A 16546-nucleotide genomic window follows, 5' to 3' on the forward strand; every position below is an offset into this window, starting at 1 on the left:
GTAAACGTTTACGTGTCGTATCTAAAAGCGCATGTTAAACGCGTGTCAACGCGCTGCTTTGTTCTTTCAAAAGTGCGTGAGAGGATGCGCGTCTTTCGTTGCTACGCATTCATGAGACATGATTCTGTGACAGCGAGAATAAGGAATGCGTGATCAGATTTTTTATCTGCATATCACGTCAATCATATCATTGTCACAATGCGATCAGCTGGTCGGGACAGAGAAGAGCTTTAACCCGGGCTTACTCAGCTGTTACTCAGCTGCGGAGGGGTTCGTAAGTACAGTCACAGCTTACATTGACCGCACAAGCAAAGATTAGGAGAAACGTGCAAAAGATCAAAGATGGCTATGTATGCAGCTCACTAATCTCAAAATGAGTGTATAATAAGTATATCATCATGTTGCTTGCTATGCAGTTACACATAGAGCAGTAATATTATTTTTATACAGAGATGGTTCAACTGTGAGTTAAACAATCCAAAATAAATCAAAACAGGAAATTTTTGGTGGCAAAAATGTAGGCTAATAGTTCATAAATGTATTCAGGAATTGAATTTGTTAGTTCAAGGTTTTAGTAGAAAAAGTTTAAGAGAAGGTTAAGAAAAGAGTTACCTACTGTTATAAAATAATGTAAAAAAGAACTTTGCAGTAGTCTTTTATTTATTATTTTTTCATTTTATATATATTTTATATGTTATATTTTAATAAAAAGTGTTTAAAAAAGTGTAAACAAATTGTAAAAAAAAGTTTATAGTAATAAACAACCTGCAGTTTAATGTTTGCATTTCTCCCTTACTGTACCGAACATGAACCGAACCGTGGTTTCAAAACCGGGGTTCGCACCGAACCGTGATTTTTGCGTACCGTTACACCCCTAATATATATATATATATATATATATATATATATATATATATATATATATATATATATATATATATATATATGTGTGTGTGTGTGTGTGTGTGTGTGTATAAACATATACCCTTACGAAAATGAACCATGGTTTTACTACAGGTAAAACCAAAAAAACATGGTTACTGTAGTAAAACCATGGTAACTACAAAATAACCATGGTTTTGTGTGTGTATATACTTTTACTTGTATTATACTCCTGTGCTTATTTTTTAATAAATAAACAAATTCAAAACATTTGAGCAACACTTGTTTTATTTCAAGAAATTGTTTAATTGTTTTTTAAATATTAGAGGAAGTGTGCAAAACCAGATGGAAGTCCTTGAGAGACAGATTCAGAAAGGAAAAAAATAAAGAGAGGGACATAAAAAGGAGTGGTGCGGGGTCGTCTGCGGCGCATCCTTGGCGTTTCGTGGCGGTGGTGGGATTTCTTGCACCGTTTCTCGCCGACCGTGGGGCATCCAGCGGCATCCCCGGACGACCTCTGTCCCCATCGCCCGGCGCCTGTTCTGTCCCTCAGTTAAGTCCAGAGTCAGAAGAGCACAGCCAGGTCATCACCCAGCAAGCCCCCACAACCAGAGGCACAAGAGATGAGGTGGCCAGAGAGGCATGCATGCAGACGGAGGCATGCAGGCAGACGGAGGCATGCAGGCAGACGGAGGCATGCAGGCAGACCGAGGCATGCAGGCAGACCGAGGCATGCAGGCAGACCGAGGCATGCAGGCAGACCGAGGCAGGCAGGCAGACGGAGGCAGGCAGGCAGACCGAGGCAGGCAGGCAAACCGAGGCAGCCAGGCAGACTGAGCAGCAGAAAACTGTAGTTGTTGACAGGGGTAGAAAGAGAAATGGACAGAATATGTCTGCTTTTGAGAAAGGTATGTTGGCAGCAATCGAGCCACTTGCACAGATGGCCACACGTCCACCACTGCCACCACCCACACCAGCAGCAGATAATGAAGATGAGATCTTCTTCAGAAGCCTTTTGCCCTCGTTTTCAAGGCTTTCTGTCTTAAGGAGGGCAAGGCTGCGTTTTGAGATTCATCAGCTGGTCTTTCAGGCTGAACAGGAGGCTGCTGAGTTTGTTCAATGAATTTTTGTTCTAAAATGTAACAGTTAACATTGCACAAACATAATTACATTTTGTCATTGTTCTACTTACATTTTAAATTTAACTTAGCATGAAATAACATTTTATATTTAACACTTACCATTTTAATATAAAAACTAAATTTGTTCTGTCAATTTTCTTTTTCTACATATTTTGATATACATTTTCCTTTTTTGCACTATTTCACACACTACACTGTGTAAATAAATTTCTGAAATGTTCAATGAAAGCGGTAGGCCTACTGTGTTTTCACTTGTTCATATATAAAGTATAGTATTTTTACAACAGTAAAGTTTTAATGGTGTGTCTAAACATAATACAATCAGCTATGGTTTACTTATGGATGCCATTTTTACTCACCTTATGATATACCATAATGTCAGCTTTAGTAGAACTTTGCTGTGACCTGGAATGTGCAAGACTTTGTATGTTCTCTCCTGTAATTAATCTATTTAAATCATAAAAAGGCAAAAGCTGTGTAGGTTATGACACACAGTAATGAAATATAAACTTAATATAATTATGCAACACATTCATTCCTGTAATGGCATATTGGAAAAAACTCTTTTAAGACATATGGGTAGCTCTTAAAAGAGCTTTTGTGGTTTTCAAAAGAGCCGTTGGTGCGCTCTATGTACTGGGCTGCCATGGCACTGCACCCTCCTGGTTGAAGTAGGCACAGTATGTCTCCCTGAATTCAATGGCTCTACGGGTGGCATTGTTGGAGCCCATCCTTGGTGCATCTCTCAGGGCATCAGAAGCTGAAGATGGATCAATGGTGAGTTCAGCTCTGTGTGCACATCTCCCTCCTTCCAGTGTCTTCATGCGCAGGAAGTTATGCAAAACACATGTGGCCTTCACACACACCTCTGCAACCTCCGGACTTGTTGCGATGACACGGCGGTACATCCGCCACCGAACAGAAAGGATGCCAAAGGCGCACTCAACTACCAACCTGGCACGGCTGAGGCGGTAATTGAACACTCTTCTCTCAGGTGGGACGTGATGTCCAGGGTATGGCCGCAAGAGGTTTGTCATTAATGGGAAAGCCTCATCCCCCACAAACACATAGGGAAGAGGCCCCCGCTGCTCTGCTCCTGGGATAACAGCATCTGGTGGTAAATCAAGCATGCCATCTCTGAGGCCCTCTCCGAATGAGGAATTTCTCAGAGTCCCACTGTCACTGGTCCTGCCATAGCCACCAACATCCACAACCCGAAACAGATAGTTGGCATCGACGACAGCCAGAAGAACCAGTGAGTAGGTGCTTTTGTAGTTATAAAAAAGCGACCCAGAATTTGCCGGTGCTTGTAAGACCACATGTTTCCCATCGATGGCACCAAGACAATTGGGGAAATTCCAGCGCACATTGAACTGGTCAGCGATGGCCCTCCAGTCTTCCATTTTGGGAACTGGCATAGTCTCCTCCACCAGGGCTGTCCAAATGGCACTGGCCACCTCCCTCACAATGCCTGAGACAGTAGAGTGCCCAACACGGTAACTAAAGGCAATTGTTCTAAATGAATCACCTGTAGCCAGGTACCTGGGAAAAAGCAAGACATATGGTATTTAAACAATAACATTAATAAGATTTACTGTCTGTGTATCAATGTTCAGTGTCCTACTAAGGACATATCTATCAGATAATCTACTTTTACTGAATTTTATGCATTTACCATACAAGGTAGAAAAACAGTAGCAGTGTGTACAGTGTCTGTTTTGTATGTACTGCGTATTGTACCTATGCAGTTTTACATAGTATTTACATACTGAAATAAGCTGAACTTAGACATAATTAACGAGTTTATTTATAATGGTTATTTAAAACCACTTACCCTGTTGAAAAAAACAATAGAATGCACAACAGAAGTGTTAATAAATGTACTTGAATTAAGGGAATTATTTTGATTTTAATGAAAACAATAGTTTTTTTAAATCTTTACTTGTTATGTGTTTGATTCTATTGGTGGGAGGAAGTCTGGAAGAAGGAAGCCAATCATTATAACCAATCCCTCAATAAATACTATTAGAATAACGCCCAAAACACACTAACTTAGAAAGGAAATATCTAATAGTTTTTAATTCATACATTTCTATTGTTTTTTTACCAGGTTTGTGACTTATAAAACTCAACTAAACAACATATATATTTTCGTATATGACTTTATGTAGATTATACATAGGTTTATAAAAACGACGAGTCTACAGCAAGTGTAAAGTTAAAATGATCCTTACCGAAGGCAGATAGCAAGCCTTTGGGCAGGCTCAATTGGCAACCGCATCACGGAATGGGTCTTTGTGATGATAGGGCCCACCTTGCCGAGCAGCTCATCGAAGGTGTCCGGGGACATCCTGAAGTACTGCTCAAACAGTTTCTCATCCATACGCAACTCCCGGACAAGTCCGTGATACTCTCCCTGCTCTTGGCGCTTTTTAAGGATCGAATGTACCCAACAACGACGGGTACGTCGTCGCCTGCGGGTATTTGCTGTCAAAGCTACACCAACACCAATCGCTAACGCAACCAAACCAACTTCCATAGCTGTCAAAACAAAAACCGCCTTTTTGTTGTATTCTGTTGCGGTCCTGTCAGTGTCACTATGTGTTTATGGTCCTGTCACTATAGTGTTGTGGTCCACTGTGATTGGCTGTTGCCTCTATGACGGTCGCGTCAGGGCTAGCTTCAGACACGCCCTCCGTTAAGCGTTAACGCTTACGCCCCGTGTGAATGCGCCGTGAATGCACAGTAAGACATCTCACCGAGGCACTTTATGTCGGGCAAGTACATGCGCCCCAACGTCGGTAAGAGCTAATTTGCTGTCTGGGAAGATGCATTTAAGCTATGTACTTACTTTATGAACTTGATCTTGCAATCATGCTTTATATTGTTTTTTTCCTAAAGCAACATAAAAGAATCACCAGTTCCACTTCAAATCAGTAATATGTACCTTTATGGCAATCACTCCATCTTATTTTAGTAGTCCTTGGAAATTTTCTCTTGCTTTGCAGGTACACATTATATTCCACTGTCTTTATAAAGTTACTGAGTGCAAGGTAACAATAAATGATCCTATTAACATATTGCATCAGAATGAAAAGTAACAAATATAATACAAATATAAAGTTAAGGCTTAAATAAAATAAAATAATAAATAAAATATTTCTTATGATCTTAAATTCTATTGATTAAGTCGAATGCTTAACCCATGCAGGTAATACAGTTATTACAAGATAAAAAAAACATTAATATGGGCAAAATAATTCACAACTTAAGTAGAAGAGAGCAAGTTATTATTACATGTCTAAGAACATGATGTTTAAATCTAAACCAGTAAACAATTATTAGGAATACTGAGTTAAATACTAATATGATTTAGGAGTGCTTAGTTCATTTTCTCTGCACTCCAGCACACTAGGTGGCGGTGTGCACCTATGAAGTGGTTTCGCAACCCGCCATAAAACTTAAAGAAGAAGAAGCTGAAACAGCAGCACTGATGAACGCAAAACAGTGAGGAGGAAAATAACTTTATACACACGTGCATCGGTAACTATACTTTTACTCTTTATAATCATTTAAACAAGTGTTTCAGTGCACTTTATTTTATTATTTTAAATGACGCTGTCACTGTTATATTTCTATACTGTTTTTGTGATCCTGACTGAAACAATGCGTACTGTCAGATCAGATCAGATGTTAAGCTCAAGACAAACATGAATGTATGTACTGTTTTTATAGAGAAGAAGAGGAAAGTAATTTAGTCTTTATCATCAACAAGTGTGAATTTTTCAATGCACTTTCACACGAGGAGTATTTTAAATGACACTGTCACTGTTATATTTCTGTACTGTAAGTTATTTGTGATCCTTACTGAAACACTGCATACTGTCTGATCAGATCAGATGTTAAGCTCAATACTAACATGAACGTATTTAAGTTACTGTTGATCTTATAGAGAAGATAAAATTAATTAAATTTTAGTCTTCAGTTTTAAAGGAGGATGTGTACAACAAACACCACAGAAGATTATCCTCATCTTCTGTTTTATCATTTACATTTCACTCGTTTGTTTTCTGGACTCACTTTCTGCCGCACACTTAAAAAAAATGTAATTATGGACAAACACCAAGTAGGCCTATACAACACTTTAATGTTTATTTTTTTATTAACGCTAATGTACTTCACAGGCTAGTTTGAATCATATTTAGAAAGAAAAGTACACAATAGTTTGAAAAATAAATAAAAGCTAAAAATAAAATAAGCACATCTAGCAGTGATCTCTTGTTTGGAAATCCAATAAAAATAGTTTGTATGTTAATCTGTTCAAAACAAGTTTTAGGGTGTTTTCAGACCTGTAAATTGATTGCTTTGTTCAGAGGGTTAAATCACTACACTATTGCAATTTCATTTTAGTTCGGCTCGCATTCATAGGGCAATATTTACAAATGAACCAGACTATGTTAAAGAGCCAATAAGATGCATATTTTAAGCGTCGTGTCTAGGGATGCATGATAGGAGAAAATTTGAAAAGGGTATAAACGGAGGTCGGAGCCAGCTGCAAATGGGTGGGTTAGCGGCAAGTGGTTGGAGCTTTAGCCGCAAGTGGGCTGTACAAACTTCCAGAGGATTCACCACCATCCCATTTGAAGCGTAAACTCCTCCTACTTGCACATTTCTGAAATCCCTCCTACTTGCAGCATAAGGTCCTCCCACCTGCAGTCTCCGGGCTGCAGCGATATATACTTGGAAAATTTGACTGATAACGGATAATTAAGTCCTCCTAATGGCCGATTCCGATGACCAATAAGTTCATATTTTTATACTATAATTTTCAAAATAATTATTTCATCCAACCACTAGGGCTGGGTATTGTTTAAAATCTTTCGATCCGGTGCCAATTTCGATACCTCAGTTTTGATCCCGGATTCTAACGATATTTTTAGATACCATATGTTTTAAAATCCATTTAAACATAAATAAAAATACATTAACCATACAACTTTTATTTTTCACCTTAATTAAAACAAATTCTGGTAACACTTCTCACTCAGGGTAACATTGAGTGCGTTTACATGCACCGTCTTAAGGCGATTTTGCTTTATAAACTGATAACACGTGGGGTCATGTAGTTCCCTTATCAGGGAAAGCCCATAAACGGCGTAAGCAAAAATGGATCGGCACAGGTAGTTTTTTAGTTTACTTTTTGAACGACTATTGTGTACTATAGGTGGTGACGTAACTGCCTGCGAGAAACCTGATAATTCTGCAAGTCCCATGTAAACGCAGTTGTCTGCATAGCCGGCTTATTGATTTGCATGTAAACGCATGAAAACAGTTTTCTGTAATAAGCAGATTTTTGATAGTAATCCGCTTATTCTGTGCACGTAAATGTACTCACTATTAATAAAACTGGTTGTGCTTTTTGGATAGGGGTGCGCCAGCAGACACACCTATCAGTTTTTTTAATGAAATTAAGTCAAACAAAAATAAAGAAATTAAGAATATAATTAACACTGCTTTATTTTATAAAATGGTCTGTAGCTTGGACTAACAGTATTTAAATAAGTGGGTTCATTATAGCTGCAACTTTGACAAAAAGTTAAAATATTTAAATGGTGACTGAGTTTAACTGGCTAAGATTTGTTTGCATGTTTGTTTTTTGTAAACAATACTCAACTTCATAATTATCAAAATATTAAATAAATTTGGGATTTTTAAAAAGAGTAGAAAATGCGTTCAATGTCATTTAATTCAAGTGAAATTAGCAAACCGGTGAAATTAAATTTTAGTTTGTTTTAAATATCGAGTCAGGCTTGTAAACAGTGTTGGGATGTGCGTGTGCGTCAAGTTTAAACCATAGACTGTAAAAAAGTAGGTTTAAACGCGTCATCCATTTTGGGAGATGAGGGCATGAAGGCTTTGCGATGCGATGAGACAGGCGTGAGTATTTCATAAGCATTGAGACACACAAGCTGCGTGCGTGGCTCAAGTTTAACCACCTTGTCGAGATTGTTGTGGGAGACGCACGCACAAAGTCTTGCCATGCGGAACCAGGCGCGAGTAAAACAAGCAGAGACACAGACTGCGCGCCTGCTTTAAATTGAAACCCCTGTCACTTTAGGAGAAGTGCCATTTTTGGTTGATGTGCCTTTCACGGAGACAACACGCCATAGTTGTCTTACCAATAGAGTTAGCGCAAGTGTCACAAATACTTTCTGTATATTACTCATATTGCATCTTTTCTACACTTGTGTTGGGTGACTGCGAGTTGGACTGTGAGTATTTTCAGAAATCCTCCCCAACACGTGGTGGTGGACCGCCAATCGCTGGCGCTTTAGGTCCTTACACGCAAGTACAGGCTCACACAGACACAGCCGTTTGGCTTTTGGAATCGAAATTTGGCACCAAAAGATAAATCATTTTTCGATACTCAAAGTATCTGAGTTTTTCGTTCGATACCATAAAAGTATCGACCTTCATTACCCAGCCCTACCAACCATTGAGCCATTAAGCTAAGCATACTGACCGGACTAACATCAGATGTCCAAATGTCTGTGGTGAAACTTGTGTTGTCGATTGTTGTCGAAATTCTGAATGTACATGGCAACCAAATTGTACAAGGCAGGGATGAAAACATCAGAAAAGAAAACTCTGATCCTCTACCATGGAGAAAGGTTGGTCTTTGAGGACTATAAATTCGATCACTTTGTCGTTTATAGCTTTAGCATTTTTGCTGTTTTTGGAAAACTTAGCATTCTCAAATATTTGGTAAATGGGTACATCGACGTTCCATGTTATCACTAGCATGAGCACTGCACATTGTTTATGCTTTAAATCAGGGGTGTCAAATCCATTTAAGCTGATCGGAAAAAAATGTCCCCTTATAAGGGCCAAACTTTATCATGCTGACATTACCCATACAAACTAAAATACAACTAGGCCACAAACTGCTCATAAGTGAAGAATTGAGTTTACTTGGCCGATTTTTGGCATATTTAAAAATAAATAAGGCCGATTAATATGCAGGCGCATCTGCGGGCACCTAAGCGCTGTTGTAGAACTCGTGACGCTGCCTCTTGCTGCAAGCAGATCGCTCCCGTGTGTGTGCAGCCATCTCTTGTTCACAAACAGCTTTAGTAAACGATGGCGAGATCGCGCGAATTAAGCAGCCAGTACAACAGCGCGACTGGCTTATGTCTCGCGGTGCACTGTCCGTGCAAAGATTAGGCTCATTTCATGTGATTAATGAGTGATGATGATCTTTGTTGGCGTGATAGAGAGAACAGAGCCGCGAGCGCATGCTTTCTGTCTTTAAACTGTCTCCCTGCTTTTATTACTCAAAACAAAACTGACTCGATGGCGAAAGGTCGGAAGACCAAATCATATCCACAGAGGAAATGTTTTTCGTGTTGTTACAGTAACACTTTGTTTACAGTTTTGTGCTGCTCAGCCTGGATTAGAACAGCGTCCGATTCGCGAACTGACTCCTTTGAACGGATTCGTTTGAATGAACGGTTGAAACAACAGATTTGTCCCAACACTAAACTCACAAGACGTCACTGTCAGCACAATCAGTCACTTATAGCCTCTCAGAAATGAGAATGTAAATGTGTTTAGAAAGATTTGTCCTCAACTAAAAAAACAGACATTTACTATGTTAACTTTATGATGAATAAATTATTTATCAGGTCTACCAAATAACGATTTTATCCTACAAAGCAGTAAAAGCCATGGTAAAAAACTGATCAAAGATGATGACAGCAGAGTGTCAGGTAATATCTGTGTCTGATAAATGCATGCGGCAGAGGAGGTTGTAAAACTCTTCAGAAAGACCAGTCATAATTTTTTTTAAATACTTTGACTTAAATAGTGACATTTTTACATTTAAAATATCTGCTAATGATGAGAACTTTTTATTATTATGCACATAGAAAATCGGCCAAACATATCGGCCATCGGCTGCCCTGATTTCTAAATATCGGCATAGGCCAGAGAAAAAGCCATATCGGTCGACCTCTAATTCATTGTAAACGAATACAGTGGGAGTAATTTTACTGATTATAGTATTATTAATAAAAATGGTCCCCATTCTTTTCTTTTAACTGTGTGTTACAGTTACAAAAACCTTTGCAACCCATTATCATGTTTAATTTTTATCTAACATGCAGGCTTTTATTTTGAGTCAACAAAAATGTTAATAATTTTTAATTATCTAGTTTGTATAAAAATCTGTATAGACTCTATGATAAACTAGTCTGCCCCCAAGCTTAAATGTCAAGCTACGCCTATGGTTACAGTATTAAGGGAAATAATCTTCAATCATTTATCATCAATCACATTAAAACAGACAGTTGACCTCTGTGCATGCCCGTAGCCAGGGTTTGACAATTACTGAGGTCCAGGGTGGGGTGTTAAGAGTTAACAATAGGGATGAGCGAATACAGCATTATCTATATCTGTTAAGCATATGAATTATCTGTATCTGTATTCGGAGTGGGTGTGGCCTAACCAGGAAGTAGGCGGGGTTTGTCTTGAGATAGGCGGGGCTTTAACCAGTATTTTATTTTAAGCATGCAATTAATATATGGGTTGATTTATTGCGGATTAGAAAAATATTTACAGGACAGCATCCGGATTGAGCTTCAGAGCAATGGTTTTGATCACGATAGCAAACGAACTACATTACAGAACAAGTTTTGCAACAATGAAATCAAAACAATGCAGTGCTGCAGTATACAATTATGAAGTAAAATGTAATGAACAACATAACTTTCTTTTTTAACTTTTATTTTTTTATGATCAGTGTTATTATTTATTTTATTTTTTTTGGTTCTTTTTTATTTTTTTATTTCCACACCAGGTGAGTGTGTGTGTGTGGCCTAATAATTAATTTGTAATATTTATAACACTAGATTAATACCTTTATTTTTTTATGAGATACCTTTATTTTTTTATGAGAGATTTTTTTACCAAAACTCTGCTGGTTAGTAAGTACGTATTGAACCCAAAGTAAAAAGCTGAAGAAACCCTAAACCAGGGGTCTCAAACTCAAACTGGCTTGGGGCCATTTCTGAGACTGACATTTCATCGGGGGGCCGCAGAGCTATTTAAAGTTCAAAAAAGTACAATATTTCTGTTTACAATTATTCATGTTTAATTTCTATTATTTAATGTATAATAATACTTGAAAATATATAAGCAGTGGTTTTATCTTTTTAATATACATTATTTTATAAAAGTAGCCTAAGTAAATCTTTTCTTAACCTTATCTTAACTAAGACTTATTATAACCTTGCACTAAACTAACAAATTTCATCCCTTTATACATTTATAAACTATTAAAAAAAATTACCACTAAAGTGAAGTGTTTTTTATTTTTTATTTTGGATTGTTTTCAGTCATAGTATTGACTTCATTATGTTATTTCAGTTTTAATGAATTTTCTATTATATGTGGGAAAATATTAATAAGTGAAAGTGATCCCATAACTTTTGAATGGGTAGTCAATTTTACATAAGCTAGTTGGACAGAAAAAAAATAATAATACTGCTCTATGTGTAATTGTATATAGCAAGCTACATAATATTATACTTCATTATATACTTCATTATAGCAGTATACATACTTTTATCCTCTGTACATTTCTCCTCATCTTTTCTTAACCTGGGCACTTTGATGGCCCTTTTCTTATCTGTAGTTTAAAATGTGTTGCATTACTACCTCCATATGCGGTGTCTCCATTAGATGCTGTAACTTGATGTGAACTAACCCCACCGCAGCTCAATCTTCTCTGAGTAACAGCTGAGTATCGACCCGGAAGTAACAAATCTTCTCTGGACAAACACTACAAAGTCCTGGCCAGATTAACTGATCGCATGGTTACAATGATATGATTGACGCGAGGTTCAGTTGAGGAATTAAAATCCGATCACACATTCCGTTATCCTCGACCTCACAGAGCGCACGGTTAATGGTGTAGCAACGTGTGACGCAACCCATGACACGGAGCGCAACTTCCGCTCCCGAGCACTTTGGAAAGTAATGCTTTGACTCGTTTTAACGCGTTGTTAGACGCGACATGTGAACGAACACATGAACGTTTAAATCAAAAATCCAACGAATATAAAACAAAGTGAATAAAAGTCTTTCTGCGGGCCAGATAATGTTATATTTTTAAAAGGTGACGCGGGCTGCAGAGAGAGAGAGAGGGCGGGCTGGGAGTTTGAGACCACTGCCCTAAACGTTAATGGAAAAGAACCGTGAACCCGAGTGACTGAGGGAGAGAGACAGTGAGCTGTTCTGTGTGTGAGTGAGCAGAGCGGGACACAGCAACACAATACATCTGTAGGGGAGGGGCGCTTTTACTACTAGCCTATCACAGAACGCTGACACAATCAGCTACCCAATGATGATTTTCATTTAATCCGAGCACAGATATTGACTCGTATTACTCGTATAATACTCGTACTCGGCAGAAGTGCTTTATCCGTACCGGATACTCGTTTCAGCCGAGTATCCGGCTCATCTCTAGTTAACAAATGCTATCCCAGGTGAAAAAAGTACACATAAATAAAATACACTTTTTAAGTACACTTAGTAAATGTACTATTTTCATGCACTCATTTTGTGGCTTAAATATCACATTTGTTTTTGGTACTTCTTAAAATTAAGTTAAGAACATCTAAGTGTTAGTTTGAGACATCATTTATTTCAATAAAAATCTAGTTGGTACTGGTATTCTTACTTTTTCAGGTAAACTGAAGTACTGCTCAAGTACAACTTTACTTTTAATAAGTATATTTGTAGCATAACTTTAAATAACTTACAAATGTACTTGCTAGTAAATAAGTGGTTTAGGTACATTGAAGCATCCTTTATTTTTACCTGGGATCTAAAATATTCTGTCTTAACCTTTTTACACTTTGGGTACACACTCTGTTTTGGGGGATGGACTGGGACTGCTGGATTATTTATTACTTTTTTATGCAGCAATGTTTATTTTTGTAATAATTTTAATAAGCAATATTATATAACAAAAACGTTACAAGATTTTAAACAGGAACTTGCTTAGTGCTCTTGTTTTCAGCATGACTTTGTTAAAGGTTAACTTCTAAATTAAATGAAATAACAGAATTCTTAATGCTTATGTTTTGTTGAGATTAGCTTTACCGTTTTACGCTACGTGTTTTAACATATTTGGCATATTTTATTTAAACCTAATTCTTCTACATCTTTGTACCAGCGTTATTTTCTGTTTATCGATAGTGTTGATACTGTTGATACTCTTACAGACACAATTATGATGATTACTGCTTTTATCTTACCGAATGTAGTATCAGCAATAACCTGCTCACGCTGAATGATGCGTCTTATTTGATAACTTTCAGTTTTCAGGTTGCCAGATATTAGTACGAAAAACAAGCAAAAATTGGCCTTAAAAAACAAAGTTCGTCCAAACCTTGTATTTCAGAAATAAATCAGAGAAATCTCTAATACTAACCTACACCTAACAACTTATAACAACTTTATAGATAATGTCAAAGTGTCACATTAATTGCTAAAACACTACGTCTAAAGAGGATTTTTAACAATGGGATCTGGCAACACTGCAAATTCTGTACCGCGTGGTCGCAGCTTAAGCCAATCTTCGTCATTTTACACTAAACTATACAGTAAAATGTACAAACTTAATTATATATGCGGATTCGTTTTGAAAAACTAATTAGTCATTCAGAGAACTTCAAATTTTATTTTTTATATGAAAAAATGACAGAGGTCCGGACCTCTGTGACCTCATAGCTGGCTACGGCTATGCCTCTGTGCTGTAGGTTTTAAAACCTAAATTGAATTTGATTGATTGTTTTTAAATACATTTTTTGACCTTTGGTAATGTTTATTTTAGATAACGATGGAAGTAAAAGAGGAACCTCAGGAACTTGTAGTGGATGAGGTACAACAAGAACCTTGTGATGTCATCACTGAAGAAAAATCTTCTGGATGTTTACAAACAATAACTAAGGAAAGAGGAATCAATCGTTCTTTCATTTCCCATCAGTGTGGAGAGAGGTCAACAAATAAAGGACATCATAGCAATAAAATTAAAGAGAGATGTCACACGTGCCAGCACTGTGGGAAAAGTTTTACACGTACAAGTGATCTTAATAGACATTTGAGGATTCACACTGGAGAGAGGCCGTTTAAATGCACTCAGTGTGGAATGAGTTTTACAGATTCAAGTCACTTTAAGGGACATTTGAGAACTCACACTGAAGAAAAGCCCTTCATCTGTCTTCTGTGTGGAAAGAGTTACAGACAGAAAGGAACTCTTAAGATGCATGAACTTATTCACACTGGAGAGAAACCGTACACCTGTCCTCAATGTGAAAAGAGTTTTACAAAGAGAAGACTTCTTAAGTATCACATAACATTACACACTGGAGTGAAGCCTTACACCTGTCCTCAGTGTGGGAAGAGTTTTACACAGAAAGCTCATCTTAAGAGTCACATAACAATTCACACTGGTGACAGACCTTACACCTGTCCTCAATGTGGAAAGGGATTCATACAAAAAGGATTCCTGGAAGATCACTTGAGAATTCATACAGGAGAGAAACCTTTCACCTGTACTTTGTGTGAAAAGAGTTTCACACATGCTTCCAGTCTCAGAGTCCATGAGCGCACTCATAATGTAAAAAAATAATTTAACTGTGACGACTGTGGAAAAACATTTGTTTCTGCATTGATCCTAAAAAGACACCAGAAAAATTCATGCCAGTGAAAAGCTTTACACGTGTTCTGTTTATGGAAATAAAATATCATGTTGCTGAAAGTAGTCACTATAAGTATCCTCAGGTTCAACATTTTTTAAATTACCCCATGATTTACTGACCCTCAAGCCATCCGAGATGCATATGATCATCTTCTTTCAGACAAACACAATCAAAGTTATATAAAAAATTTAATTCTCTTCCAAACTTTATAACAATACTTATAAGGGACCAGGGAACAACTTCTGAAGCCAAAAAAAGTGCATCCATCCTTTACATATGTATTCCATACGGCTCCAGTGGGTTAATAAAGGACTTTGATGTGATTTTGTAAGAAAAATATCCATATTTACAACTTCATATAAACTATAATAACTACAGGGTTTCTACGTGTTTTGGAAAAGTAGGGAATTTAGAGTTGAGTGTTTTCCATGTCTGGATTACTATGAAAAAAAAGAAAATTGTAAATTATACATTTATTTAATATTGTTTGGAACTGCCATAAGATCAGGGCCTGTTTCAGAAAGGTGGTTAAGTGACAACTCTGAATATGTTAACCCTGAAATGAGGGAAACTCAAGAGTTTTCTGTTTAAAAATGAGAGGTAGGTTAAACATGAGACAGCGGGGTAAGTCAAGCCTGTTTCAGAAGGAGAGGTGACTTATACTCAGAGTCTGTTTCCAGAGTTACTCTCTGAACCCAACCTGTTTTTTTTTTTCTCTGAACCTAACCTGGTCGGGAGCAGGTTTTATCCTGTAAACTCTGAGTTTCTGGCAGTCTCTTCCCCATTTTTGAAGGAGTAGCTGTGTTTAATCTTGTTAGTTGCTTTAGTACATTCATTCATTGTGCACATTTTTATCATGTACACTGTAAAATATGTTTTTAGCTGTCTTTAAGTTATAATCAAATTGCCAGTGCAAATCATTTTACCTTAGTGCTTTTTATATATATATATATATACTTCAATTTAAACCAAAAATAAAATTAAACAGTATATTGAAATGACTAGTAAAGCCAATTTGATATATTTAGGTGCAGAGACAAAAATTTTAAGTGCTTTTATAGAGGATCCTGTAGATGATGATGTTTCATTCATGTGTAGGAAGTTAAATTTATGTTGCGAGAGGATTTTGAGACCCCGAGTGTTTTTTGTCATATCCATTTGCATTTATGTGAGTGGTATTATTTTTCTTTGCAGTCATTTTAGATATATAAATATCCTTAAGTGACTAATATCAGTCTTTGTGGCCGTGCTCTTACATCTGAACAGTTACATTTACATTTCTTATGAGTCCACTGATCATTATCGCTGGTATAGTGGATAGTGCTGTGCGCAGTGGTTAGGGCAGACGTACTGTCGACGACATGATTCGAATACTGGCTTTGTGTATATTCTGTTTTATTCATGACAAACAATTGTAAAGTTCGTAGCCTTTAATGCCAAAGTATTATGCATAATTTCATTTTTAGCTGAGCTGCTGTCATCATTTTGTCCATGGGATTGCATCTGCATGAAAATGAATATAATAACGTACAGTCCTTAGTTTATTTACTTCTGATATTTTTATTGTGATGAAAAATTAAATGTACACATTTACTAGAGTAGCAATTTACAACAAATATTTTTTTCTTTAAAATATATGCTCGTAGTTGCTGTACACTTACAGCAACACTTTCAGTAGTAAAAAGGATTAAGACCTCTTTGTCACGTGCTGTTGCCATGGTAAATTGTAATATCTGAGCTCCATTGATGATGGCT

General features: G+C 37.1%; 1 non-coding gene across 1 annotated transcript; it reads left to right on the forward strand.

Moving 5' to 3' along the window:
• The first annotated feature begins 5436 nt into the window (after positions 1-5436).
• On the forward strand, positions 5437-14850 carry LOC129446143 (uncharacterized). The gene is made up of 2 exons (XR_012372319.1): positions 5437-5567; positions 13924-14850. It is a non-coding gene; the product is annotated as an uncharacterized protein (transcript).
• Positions 14851-16546: the final 1696 nt, after the last annotated feature.

The sequence above is a fragment of the Misgurnus anguillicaudatus genome, chromosome 12 (assembly GCF_027580225.2).
Source record: "Misgurnus anguillicaudatus chromosome 12, ASM2758022v2, whole genome shotgun sequence".
In the NCBI taxonomy this organism is placed as follows: Eukaryota; Metazoa; Chordata; class Actinopteri; order Cypriniformes; family Cobitidae; genus Misgurnus; species Misgurnus anguillicaudatus.